General features: G+C 47.4%; 1 long non-coding RNA gene across 1 annotated transcript; it reads right to left on the bottom strand.

Moving 5' to 3' along the window:
- Positions 1–424: 424 nt before the first annotated feature.
- Positions 425–11,578, bottom strand: LOC118968923 (uncharacterized). Its single transcript, XR_005056801.2, has 3 exons — positions 11,469–11,578; positions 826–963; positions 425–480 (listed from the first exon to the last, which is right to left on the bottom strand). It is a non-coding gene; the product is annotated as an uncharacterized lncRNA (long non-coding RNA).
- Between the last annotated feature and the right edge of the window lie 2,282 nt (positions 11,579–13,860).

Below are 13,860 nucleotides of genomic sequence, written 5' to 3'. Positions count from 1 at the left end.
AAAGGGTCAAGTTGGCAGGCTGTTAGGAAGATTCTGTAGTTGACACAGTTCTTAACAGTGCTCAGAGTGGTGCCACATCATATGTACTCAATACATGTGCACAATGATTACTATTACAATGACTGCTACAATCATATGACTTGCTTTTCCCTTGCTTATGCCACTGGATCTGGGCAGAAGATCTGTCTTTGGAACGTTGCAAGAGCAATTGCTTTCTTTTCGCCCCAGAATATTACCCCCAAGGGAGGACACATCTTACATTGAAAAATTATTTAAAATGATTTGATGTCAGTGAATGAGTCCATCACTGAGAAGTCAGTTAACGACAATTATCGTGTTCAACTCTTTGATGGTACATTTTATACAATTCCCCCAAATGCTTTAAGAATCAGAAAACCTGCTGGTATAATTGCTTTCCACTCACCCTTTAAACATCTTCCGAGGACATCCTTTGCTGTGAGCAGACCAGGAGGCTGCATCCTGGGGACAAAAGGAAAAAGCTGAAACCGGCAACCCCAGGCATCTCCCATGAGGGCCTTAACCGGCTGGAAAGCTGCCTGGACTGTGAGCTCAACCCCTCTTTTGTCTCACAGCAGTAACATGATGATACCCCTTGCATTCTGCAACAAAAGTAAGCTCTTGCCCTTGCCCAGAAGTGATATGGGGAGAAGTCATCTTAATGGCCCACCTCAGACAGGAATGAAATGAGCAGGATGACAAATGCAGGTCAGGCAGCCTGGGAATTTGGTAAGGATAGAAACCAATCAGATGCTTCCCTCTGGGATGAAAATCAATTCCCCCAATGTATTATGCCTCCTCCCTCACCTGTGTCCCTGTTTCCAGCAGGCTGAGCCCACGGTGGGTGCCTTTGATGTCCAGCCAGTGGCCTCATGGTCTCCACTTAGTTAGAACTTACTGCAAAACACGCCAGCCCCGGCAGCATGAGCCATTGTCATTTTTGTCCTGGAAGAGAAAAGCAGAGAACTAAAACAGCTCTAGGAGATCCAAACAGGGAATATTTAAAATACCAAGGGATCAGGAAATGGGGCTGGGGCATCTCTTTAATTTGCTTCCCTTGGGGCAGCAATAGGAAAGTCTTGTAGCGCTCTGGGCAGAAAGGGCCCCAGAATATGGGATGGTCTGGGATCCAAGGTGCTGCTGGCATGAGGCAGGACTGGGAAGTTGGTAAAGAGCAGCAAGTTTAGAAAGGTCCCCTCCTCCCCAAACCAAAGATAGGTCACTGGTCACAAACTCAAGCCATGCACTGAGCATCTTGCTTGAATGCAGACTGTGATTCAGCAGGTCTGGGTGAAGCCTAAGTACCCGCATTCCCAGTAAGCTCCCTGGGGAGGCTGGTGCTACTGTTCTGAGAGCCACACTACCAGTGACAGGGCTCAGAGGGCTTGTCTTGAAGCTGTAATTGCACAGTTCTTACTAAAATTGTGCCACATTTGGGGGGGCCTCGGGGTATCTGATGGAGATTACCAAGGGGCTGCAATCCTTCATGACTTCCCTTTGTTTTCAGAATCAAGTTCAAACTTCTTCCTAAGACTTTTGGAACCTGCAGCATCCATCCTGGACTCCTTTCTGGCTTACCAAGCCCAGGCCCATGCCCTGTCCACCTCAACTTTACAGCCCAGAGACCACCCATCTGACCTGCTTACAGTGTCTGAACACCTCCACACTCTAAGACTTCCGGGTCTTCACACATGCTGTTCCCTCTGCATGGAAATTCAACGCCCATCTAGCTGTGTGGTAAACTTATATGCTTTCAGATTTCAATTCAGATGACCCTTCCCCCAGGAAGCCTTTCCTGATTATGATGGTGAAGTATGTGTCAGTTTGACTGGGCCATGGAATGACCAAATATTCGATCCATCATTATTCTGGATGTGTCTGCGAGGGTATTTCTGGATGCTGGCACTCTTGCAAGTAAGGGCCAGCTCCTGCTGCCTGACTATCTTTCCAACTGGGAGAAAGTTTTGGCTTTATTTCCTGCCTTTGAATTTAAACTGAAACATCAGTTTTGCTTGGGTCTCTAGCCTGTCAGCTTTCAGACTGGAACTTACATCATCAGCTGTCCTGGGTTCCAGTTTACCAACTTCAGATCTGGGGATTTGTGAGCTGCCATAGCCACGTGAGCCAATTCTTTATATTATATATGTAACATACATACTATGTATCTCCTGGTGGTTTTGTTTCTCTGGAGAAACTTAATGCACTGACCCATCCAGGAATTTCCTTCTTGTTTCTTCTTTTTCTTGTATTTTTAGCTTATACTGGGGATTTCATCTTATACCAGCAAAAATACCTTAGTTTGATTTTAGAGCTGCCCTATCCAATAATATAGCCACTAGCCATGTGGGGTGATTAAGAACTTGAAATAAGGACGTGTGAATTGAGATGTGCTGTAACTATAAAATACACATCAGAATTTGAAGACTTAGTATAAAAAAAGAATGTAAAAATCTCATTAAAAATTTATTGTATTGGTTACCTATAGAAATCATAATAATTCTGATATATTGGATTTGATCAAATATATTAATGAAATGAATTATACCGGTTTCCCTTTCCCTTTCTAATGTAATTATTGGAAAATATTAAATTATGCATATGCCTTAGGTTTATATTTCTATCAGACAATGTTGCTCCAGGACAAGGCACAGAGTGAAAAGTCCAGATCCCATGATGATGAAATTTGCTGAGAGTTTCCAGAACCTTCCAAGTTCCAGGAGTTGAATTCCCTCAAGATGGTTTCATAATAAAAAATATCTTAGGGTACTAGCAGAGGCAGAGGCAAACTACAGCCAGTGGACTGCACCCAGTCTGCCACCTGCAGTGTTTACATATCATCTAAGGCTGCCTACACGCTACAGTGGCAGAGTTGAGTAGCTGCAACAGGGCCTGTCTGGCAGGTGCAGCCTAAAGTATTTACCATCTGACCTCTTCTGAAAAAGTTTGCCAACCCTTGGTCTACAGCAGAAAAGTTGAGGCTGCAGCTCTGGGAGGCAGAGAGGCCAGTGATAGAGTGCCCACTCCAGTGCTCATTACTGGGTGACTCTGGGCATATTGCTATGGACTTCTGAGCCTCAATTTAGTTGTCTGTGAAATGAGATAATTATAATAGTTACTTCATGGGTTGCTATGACAATTAAGTGAGATGGTGCATCTAAAGTGGCTGGTACCTAAATAATAATAATAATCATTTACTATATGTCTTTGTTGTTTGCATTGCTGTGCCATGTGACTCTGTAGGCCCCTGCAGGGCTATCTGTCAGTAGGATATTTGTCTGATTCCCCAGCTGTCTCCTCACCCAGACCAAGAGTTCTCTAAGGATGGAAGAGTCTGTGTCTCCTTGCCCCTTGCATCCCCAGTCTGGTGCCTGTGCGTGCTCACTGGCTTGCTTGGGTCAGTGTTCCTCACTCCTCTTGCTCTGTGGACAGCTGAGAACAGGAGGACCATGAGGCCTTCCCCACACTGCATTCTCCTAAGTGGTCTCTCCATGTATCTGGGTGCCATGGGACCTTAATGAGCTGGGGGAGGCAGCCTCTCTCTGCAGCACTTAGCCAGATCTGTAGTGTCAAAGTGGTTTACACCCCGGCTGCTTACGGGGTGCCTCTGAGTCACTGAGGGACCCAGAGTAGCATCCAGATGTGCAGGAAGCCTATTTTTATCCTCTATTGCTCTCTCTTGCCCAGAAACCATCATTACCCTGGCGTAAAATGGCAGCTCCCAACAACAGGGGCCTCTTGGCCTCTCTGGCTGATGGGTGCCCAGCAAACTGCTCCAAGCCACCAGGCAGGGAACCAAAATAGCTTCATGAGACAGTCGTCTATGCCTGGCCCTGCTGGGGCTCTCAGAATAGGGCTACCTTTGACCCTTTCTAACATTATCCACAGCTTTTCTTGTCTGGTCTTTTTTGAAGCAAAGATGAAGCCAGTCTCTAATTGATCTATGTCTGTAGTTCTCGGCTCTGCTTGGCAGCTGGACAGAGGTGCAGGGCCTCTGCCAAAGTCCAGCCAGTAGCTGCTCATCTTCATGGAACCATTGGTGCCCTGGGGCTCTGGGCTCACAAAGGAATGACACTAGAGGGTATCTAGGGCCAAGGAAGATGGTGATGTTTTGTCCCCACCCATGTCAAGCCCTCCAGTCAAATTCCCTCTCCCCTTTCCCATAGCTAGGAGATAAATCCCTGCTCTTCTGAATGGACAGATGAACAAGCTCACCTCTTATTTACCCATAACTGCCCTGTGGTGTGGGGGTCAGTGGATAAGAGACAAAAATGCCCTAAATCACAATGCCGCATGCATAGGTTTAGAAGTTGGACAGCGTGAATCCAGTCCTGTGCTAGTTAACAACTGACTTCCTGGGGTTGGGGGACTGGCTCTTATCTGTGCCATTTAGTGATTCTCATGGTGTAAGTATCACCACCGTGGCTGTCTTCCAGGCACCAGTGTGACTATATGCACAGTTGGGAAAAGTGCACAGTGAGCTCTCAGAAGCCATCACACACCAGCTCCAACTCACCGCTGGTTCCTCAGCTCTGCCACTTGCTGCTTTGTGGTCTCGGCCAAGTTACTTAACTTCTCTGTTCCTCAATTTCCCTAAGTATAAAATGAGGATAATTCTAGTGCCTACTTAGGAAGATTATTGTAAGATTTAAATGACACATGCCTGGAAAACTTTTAGTGCTCTGCCTGGTACATAGTAAGCACTCAGTGGATTTTGGGTATAATTATTATCACTGGGCTTATGTTATTATCAAGTTCATAACTAGTTGGCAGAGCAGCATTCATGTACACACATGTATTCAGGTACATGTACACAGTCTCACAGTTGGGTACAAGATAGTGACCACTAACGTGAAAGGCCAGGCAAAGAGAGATAAGCATTGGCTGGAGCAGCCCTGAGAGGCTTCCTGGAAGAGGCAGGGTCTGGATCTGGAAAAGAGTAAGTGGAAGGTGGGGGGCCAGAGAGCAGAGAGAGGGACATATGAGGACACAGAGATGGACAGTGGAAGTCAAAAGGAATGAGAGTTCCTCACAGAGACTAGATCCTAACTCACTATTAGTGTGGGCTTGCTGGTTCATGGAGGCTGAGCCTCCTGGGCCTCACAATGGCAAGGCCCAGAGGGGAAGTCCAGGCCATGGGGAGTCTGGAACAGGGCACCTGGACCCCCTGGGGTCCCTCTGGCAAGCAGTTTCCTAGGGAATTGGCTTGTACCCCCAAAAGCCCAGAGTTTTCAGAACTGCCTCCCTTCAGGCCTGCTGCCCCAGCACAGCCTGGCAGCCCTGACTCGAATAATTTTGAGTGATAATTATTGAGTGTATACAAAGGCCTGGTTTGTTTTCTCGCGCGGGTGGGGGCCAGGGTGGCTTTGTTTGGGCCGGGAATTGTCGCGGGGCCTCTGTTTAGCCAGCGCTGTCTCCTCTTTGTTAACATTCCTCACTCACTGTGGCTCCTCTTGGGCTGGAGAAGAGGGAGAAAAGGCAGCACCCGTGCCCTCCAGCTGCCGTGACCCTGCTCCCAGCAACTCACCCCCTGGGGAACTTTGGCCCTGCTTCCTTCTCACCAGACCCACCCAGGACAGGACCATGGGGCAGGCGGCTGACAGGCCCAGAAATAACCCAGTTCACCTGGCAGGTGCAAGACCACATCTCCGGCAACTGCTTTAAACAAGGGACCTTCCCGTTACCCACTGTGGGCTGAAAACAGTCATTAGATGTCACTTTCTGTGGCAGCCTTTACTCTCTTTGGGGACAGAGGGGATAATTACATACCTGGGCCTTCACTACCTTGCCCAGCCCTCAGGACAAATGCTACCTAGGTCCTCTCTGCCCTTGGAGCCCATTCCCACCCAGCACTTAAGCGGCTGACAAATGAATGTTTTCGCCTGTCCCTCGTTCACATAAATAGCCGCAAATTCCTATAATTAACTACAGTGAGCTAGGCTGGGATTAAAACAAAGACGAGCTTGTTTACTGCGATGTTCTGAAACAAGCAATTTTCAACATTACAGTGTCAACTGCTGTCTCTGTCTTTGTTCAGCAAGGCATCGGAATAAAGGGGGGCAGGCATGAATGGCGAGGGGCCCCAGTTGGGAGTTGGGAAGGGGTGGAACGCTTCTGACGTGTTGCAGCCAAAACCCCTTTGTCCACAGGTTCTCAGGCCCCTAAGGTCCTAGGACGCACTCAGCCTCTCCTGGAGCCAGGCATAGCCAAGGAGATGCCCTCTCCTCCTCCCACATGATGTGGTCTGAGGGGCCCCAGAAGGGTTTCCAACTTCATTCCTGGTGAAAGTGTCTCCTTCCACCCACCCAGCAAAATTCCTGAAACTTCCACCATTAGGTATTGAAGTGAGATAGGGCTTTGGAGATGGTCTGACCCAGGCCCTCCTTTCCAGTTAGGGAAACTGAGCTCTGGAGAGGCGACCAGCACTAACTGCTGAAGGTTATTTGGTGAGTTGATGATCAGACTGCACTTAAGCCCAGGTTTCCTGATATGGAAACCAAACTTGGGCCCACCAGCCAATCCTGCCCTCCATCTACTTTTTTTACAGCCTGTAAGCTACGAATAACTCCTACATTTTTAAGTGGTTGAAAAAAAATTAAGAAGAGGAATAATACAACATGGCACATGACATTTATATTTTTCAAATTTCCTAAAATTTCAAAAAGTTCCACAAAAACAAGTTTTCCTTGAACACAGACTCTCATCCATTTCTATATTGTCTCTGGCTTCCTTCGAGCTCTACAAATTGAGTAGTTGCCAGAGATCCTATGGCCCGCAAAGCCCGAAGTGTGTACTCCTGGACCCCGTGTGCTGAAGCCTGTGCTGGTATGTTATAGTTATATGCTGCTCTATTGCTCTATTTTTTTTTTTAAGGTAGAACTGTTTTGTTTTGATTTGAAGAATTTGTCTTCTACTTGGTGGTGGAACACTTTTTAAACAAAACCTTGGGCAGACCCTCAGTGTGCAAAGCTCCTCAAAGGTGGGGCTTGTTCTGTTCTCCTGAGGAGACTTTGTAGACTCCCCGAGTAGATGGAGGAGTGTCTGAAATGCCCAGGTGAAAATTCCATCTCTTGCCAAGGCCTCCCTGTTCACACAGGGGTTCAGGGGTGCCAACCTGGCCCATATTACAGTCCTCAGTGGAGGACCCTCTGGGCAGAGCCTGAGAAAGGGATTGCCAGGAGACCTTGCTGGTGGATGGCCATACTCCACCTGTGCTGGGCAAATGAATTTAAGATGCAACCAGTAGTTCCTGAGCTCCCCCTCTGCCAGAAACTGTGCTAAGCTCCAGGGATACTGAGGTGAGCATACAGGACAACCTCCCTGCCTTCACGGAGCTGACATTCTAGTAGGAGAGAGAGGACATGAAGATGTTAAGTAACTGATGTCAAATAATTAATTTTTGCAAGGAAGAAAAACAGAGTAAGGAGTTAGAGAGAGACAAGGGTATAATACTAGATATAAGAAAAAGGGAAGGATTAAATTTGAGCAGGGAATGAATGAAGGAATGGGGCAGGGAGAAGGAAAGGAGAGAATGAAAAGGGAAGGGAAGAGAAAGAAAGGAAAGAAAATGTAGAGAATAATCCAGACTTTGCCCAGGGCTGAGGCAGGCTGGCCCAAGATAGGTCACTTGATGGAAGGCTCAGCAAACCCTAGAGGGAGGCAGACTGATGACCTTGAAAACTCAGAGATCTGTGCTGGGCTGGGACTAGGGGGCAGCCCCTATGAAGACACCACCTTAAATCCCTGTGCCCCATCACTTGTGATCCCAGCCTGACCCCCGCTGAAGACCCCAGAAGTACAGATGCTTGTCCCCACTGGCAAGACCAGGTATCTGGGGCACAAAAAAAGTAAATGGAGAAGACCCTAGAATCCAGGTCCCTTGACTCCAGGGAAAGCCTTCTGGAGGGCTCGGGGCGAGAGGGGGGGGGCGTCGCTGTTGGAGGCCACTTGGAGTCGCGTGTCTGTAGCCTATGCTCTTGAGCGGAACTCCCCATTGCACAACCCATTATATGTTTATTTGTTAATCTTAAAGGTTTGTCTTGGTGGTGGTGCCATAAAGGTAACTTGGTGTGTGGCAAGGTGACGAAGTTCATAAGGAGTCAAGAAGGCCTTTAACAGCCACCCAGTGGTGATGAGGCTCCTGCCAATCAGAGAGAGGCACAGAGGCAGGGAAAGGGAGGCCACGAGGGCAGTGCACTATGAGAGCCGAGCAAGTCAGGAGTTCCACCTGAGGTGACCTTCAGCACGTCATGTTCCCTCTCTGGGCCTCTGCTGCCACCTCTAAAAAATGGGGGTGAATGGACTCATAAATAACTATACAACCCCTTGGAGTTCCCTAAAGAGCCAGTGAGGTGACATGCATGAAGCTCTTTAAAAATGGCCAACGAGATGTGCAGGTACCACCAGTGATATTATTGAGAGCACTGAATACAAATCCCAGCACTGATACTTAGGGGTCATGCAATTTGGGCCAAATCACTTTATTTCTTGGCATCTCAGTTTCACCATCTATAAAGTGGAGTAAAAATAAATCTTACTTTATTTAAGGGTTTCTATCAGAACTGCCTGCATTAGTCACATAAATAAAGCAGTTAGAAAATGCCAAGTTCATTGCTATTAAGAGGGACCATCTTTGCTGCTGGTGTTGTTGGGTAATAGACTGACATCGGAAGATAGCCATTTACACAGGAAGGATTATTCTTACTGCTGTTTGGGGGCTGGTTTGTGGAACTGGGTGCTAGTGGGGGCTTTGCTTCTTGAGTTTCTTTCTTCTGGCTTTCTACCACGTGGCAGAAGTCAAGAACTATCCACATCTTCTGTACATTGTGGTTTCCTTCATCAAATGATTTGCTAATGCTGAATTAATGGAGCTCCGGGCATTGCCCCAGAGGCAAGGGACACGTGGGAATGAACAGATCTGCCTGCCTCTGAAGCGAAAAATGCATATGCAAACAAATACATAACAGGATCGTGGGGGCTAGTGACTGGTGCTGTGCAGAAAATGAGAGCAGGTAAGGGGCTGTGACTAAGGCACTGTTGCAGCAAGATGGTCAGTGAAGGCTTCTCCAAGGTGATATCCTCGCTGGCCCTCAGCCTCCTGACCTGTCTGATGTGTGGGACAGGGAGATCTGAGCAAAATCTTCTCTGATCACTTTGCCCACCTTGCTACCACCTTCTGGGGAGCTATCCTACTCCATTGCTGAGAGCAAAGTCCAGACCTGAGGCATCTGCCCCTGGCAAACACAGGAGCCAGTGAGGGGCAGGCACCTGGCTCCTTGGAACTAGTGCTACAGTTAGCCCTGAGGAGAGCTATTTTTTTATTTGGACCAAAGGTACAATTAACAGCCTCCGCTTGGGCCTCACCCGGCCCCAGGGCCTCTGCTCATGCCTGACTGCCTGGCAGGAGGGAGGGAGTGGGGGGAGGGCCCAGTACCCCTCTGTCAACTTCCAGGGCTATTCTGGTGACTGTTATTTGGGCAAGGAGTGGGCTAGTGGCTTGTGGGAGGGTGACAAGAAGGAAAGATGCTAAAAATACTGAGGCCAGACTGAGGTGACTGGCCTCTACCCTCTCATGGGCCTGGCCTCCCTTCCTGGCTGAGGAGAGCCTGGTCCTTGTCTCTCCAGGCTGCTGAGGGTTCAAACCTGCTCAGGAGCCCTTTTGTTTTGGCTAATGCAAGTCATAGCCACCATTACTAGGGAGGCCCCAGGGCCTGCTAAGTGACCTGCGAAGGTCACACAGGTGGTAGGTAGAGGACAGATGCTGGGGATGTTCGGGAGCTCTAAGTGGAGCAAAAGCCAGCTCAGTCAGAGTAGTGTCCTGCTGGGGTTATGGTTTGGGAGAAATCCACACTATGGCATGACCTTTCCTTGCTGCAGGAAGACCTCAGCCACCTTACCACCTGTGCCCTGTCTCCACACATCTAAATCCCACAAGCAAAGGCCAGCTCCTCAAGGGTGGCTGAAGTGAAGACCCCAGTCGGCTGTGATCTTTCTCTTCTCTCTCTTTTCTCATCTGCTAAGCAAGTGGGTCCAAAGGACCACTGGCGAGAAGACTCTTCTGAACCCTGGCTCAGTCACACCTTGACCTCAGGTGATTATGGACACAACACCCAACTTCCTGAGCCTAGATCCATGGCACTGAGCATATTGTAAACAGCTGTCTGCCTGACTCCCTGAGGGGAGCTCCACCTGAACAGGATCTGTGATTTATTCAGCTTGATGGTCAAGGTCTAGTGTATGAGTGAGCCCATCTCTACTCAGGCAGATGAGGCACATTAAAGGAGGGAACCTAGAAGGCACTTGATGTTGGGTTTTAGCCATCCATTCATTCACTTGTTCCTTTGTTCATTCATTCCTTAAATACTTCTTGAGTGAGCACCATCTATACGTAGGAATTCTTCTAGGCACTAAGAATCCATTGGGGAGCAGATCAAAACCCCACATCCTCATAGAACTTACATCATAGAAGGAAGAGAGAATGGTGCATCAATAAATGAATCACTATGTCCAGAGGTGACAGGTGCCAGGAAGAAGCATAAAGCATGGTTAAAGGAACAGGGCGTGTGTGTGTGTGTGTGGGCAGGTGATTGATTGTATATGTATGAGATTGTGTAGGGGGCTGAGAAAGATGATCAGGGAAGGTCATATTTGACCCGGACTTGAAGGAAGTGAGAGTATGAGCCATTCAAACACCTGTGGGAAGAGCATTCTGGAAGAGGGTGTGAGGGCCAAGGTGCTAAGGGGACAGCATGTCTGGAGGAGAGAGAAGGGAAGACCTCTGCACCCCAGTCCACTGCTCTCTTGCCCCACAGGTGCCGGGGCCAGGGCTGCCCCTGCACCATCTCTCGACCACCATGGGACCCTCTCCCAGGGGCAGTCCTTCCTCCTCTCTTAGCCCCTGGTGAACCTTCACCCTACAATTACCATCCTCTGCCCAGGGCTATTTCCTGCAGACTTGTAAATAGAACCTCTTTCAGCTCCACACACATTATGGTTTGTCTAAAACGGTGTCAAAGGAGCCAATTTTCCTGAACAGGGACCAGTGAGGAGAGGTAAAGTTTACAGAGGATTCCCGCAGAACCTGGGCCTGTAGGAGTTGAAAACAAGGGCCGGGGCTGACGCAACCGCCCTACAGATTCAACTTGAATGCACAGGCAGATCTTGGCCATCTCCAGGGGTGGATTTTCTCTGGGATGTGGAAGTAAATAAGATGGTTGGACTACAACTTGATTAGCATTACTAGGGAGGGGCCCAGTCCAGGCTCAGTGAGGTGGGTGCCTGGGTGCTAAGCCTGGTTCTGCTGACCTTTCTCTCTCTCCAGACCTGCATATGCTTTGTGAGCAGACACCAGTAATACTTGACTTGCCTATTGTGTCAAATTGCAGCCATCCTGCAGAAGTGAAGGAGTTTTATCATCAGAGAAAGGAAAGAGACGTAGAAAGTATGATACTTACCATGTGCCAGCCATTTGTGTTGGTCCAGAAAGCTGCAAGCCAGTATGATGTGTGTGCCCACGCAGGACAGAAGTAGCCCATAGACAAGGGGCTGGTAGGCAGGCTGGACTGGGATTCCCCTGTGAAGTTAAGGTTATTATCTCTACCTTACAGATGAAGAAACTAAAGCCCAGAGAGATGCCACGCATTTAATGCTCAAAGTTACACATTTGATAAATGACAGAGGCAGGATTCAACCCATGCTGGCCTGACTTCAAAGCTGTGAGTCTTCTACAATTTCAGATGCCTCCCAGTCCTGACTCTGCTCTGCCTCAGCACATCCTGGGCAGAGCCCTGTGAGCAGGAACCTGGCCAGACCATGACCTTCCCGCGGTCCCAGAGAAGTGTTACGTGCCAGCTCTGGGGCCCCCAAAGCCCTCCAGAGCCCAGGCCTGAGCCCTACCAGGCAGATGCTGCCTGCTTTGACCCAGGTTCCCGCCTCAATTACTCTTCTATGAATAAAGGTTCAGAGAGCATTTTAGGAACCTAAACCACCTAGTAATAGTCCTGCCTTTTTTTTAAAAAACAAAACAAAAACTAGAACAGATGTTCAAAGAACATTTTAGCTAGAAAAGTACACTCATTTGGATTATAAAAAGATGTCCCAGGAAGTAGAGGTCCAGGATCTGGTTCTGAACCCATACTGATCTCTAAGATATTTGACTTCGCTGAGCCTCACTTTCATCCTTTACCAAGTGAGAAAGGTGTTAATATCTGCCCTGTTAATATCCCATTTGCCTCAAGGGATAGTTGTGTGAGAAACAAGGCCTTGTGCTTGAGGACACAGGCTTTAGCATCAGGCATACCTGGGTTTGAATTCGCTGCTCCACCATTTCTAGCTGTGTGATCTCTGGGATTGGATAGTCTCCTCTTGGGTTCTCAGTTTGCTTAGCTGCGAAATGGTATTGACAATCCTTGTCCTGTCTGTCTTCCAGGATGAGCGTGAGGCTCCTGAGAAGCAGGGGAGTATAAGGTATCACAGGATTTTTTTCCTCCATTTGGGGATTTTTAGTTGTTGAATCATTCTTTTATATATAGAGAGAAGGTGAAATCATGACTATATACAATATAAAGTGAACATGTGTGAAAGATTGTATTTAACTCACTCATTAATGAGGTGATTAGTAAGATGTTATAACTGTTCAAGGATTCAAAGAACCCACGTATTTAGGCAATTGAGAAAGCCTAAGTGAATTTATAAATAGCTGCAAAAATCATCTACTCAAACAGCATGAATCAATTGCATTCCAACGAAACAAAATGCATTCGCATTCCTATGGACAAGAAGTGTTTGAATTATTATTTGTTTTCTACAACTTTTCAAGATGCATGATAGCTCAAAGACTATGAAATGTGGAGATACTTCAGAAGGATGTGCTAGACAGGACACACAGCAAATTTCTTTTCAGCCCATTTCCAAGCCTTTCTCAATTTTTCTGACACAGTTACAGTGCCCACTTTACCCTCACCTCCAAAATGGAGTAGCAAAGACTTGTGTGTGGCTTGAGCCACTCAAACCCAGGTGGCAGAAAAAGGTTCCTCTTGGGTGTCAACTTTAGCATCAGCAGTGGCTGCCTAGTGCACTGGATGGAGAAGTCTCCAAGGCTGTTCAGAATGGAAGGGAATGGGTCTGGGAGGGAGGGGTGCACAGAGCTCTCCACAAACTACTCCTACTGTGTGATCCTCTATGTTCTTTCTGGCTGGCTGGACTAGAAAGGACCCCAGGGTAACATTGGGAGTCAGGTTCTGCAAAGGACAGCCATAAGTGGGAAGGTGTCTGAATCCCTGGATTGTGGGAGAACCTGCCAATCAGAGATACTGGATGCAAGTGAGAAGTAAACCCTTGCCTTTGTAATACCATTGAGAGTCTGAGGATAATCTGTATCACCTTACCCTATGCAGCCTTTGAAAGCCTTGAAATCTTGCTTACTTGCTGTGCAATCTTAAAAATGTGACTTTACTTCTCTGAACCCTGGATTCCTCAAATGCATAAAATGGGGATTTTAATATATTCATCACAGTTTATGTGGGAGAATCAAATAAGAAAATATATATGGTAGGACTCCAAGGCCCCTTTCAGGGGGAGGCTTAAAATCAAAATCATCTACTAGGAATAGGTCCTTTCCTCCTGAGTTGAACGGTAAGATCTCTTTATAGTTGATATGATATTCTATATACTAAAAGCCAAGTTCATGTAGGAGCAGAGAGAGAGAAATTAAATGCTTCTTATTTCAATAAGTGTGAGGGGTGGAGTTCAGCAATAATTCTCAGTGGGCAATAGCAAAGCCTTGCTTTAAAATATATATATATATATATGACAATAGAGTCATGAAAAAAATAAAAAAGAAACTCC

This window comes from Manis javanica, chromosome 17 (assembly GCF_040802235.1).
Source record: "Manis javanica isolate MJ-LG chromosome 17, MJ_LKY, whole genome shotgun sequence".
Taxonomy (NCBI): domain Eukaryota; kingdom Metazoa; phylum Chordata; class Mammalia; order Pholidota; family Manidae; genus Manis; species Manis javanica.
Note: the sequence above shows the minus strand (reverse complement) of the source record. Positions and strands in the feature narration are given on the sequence as shown.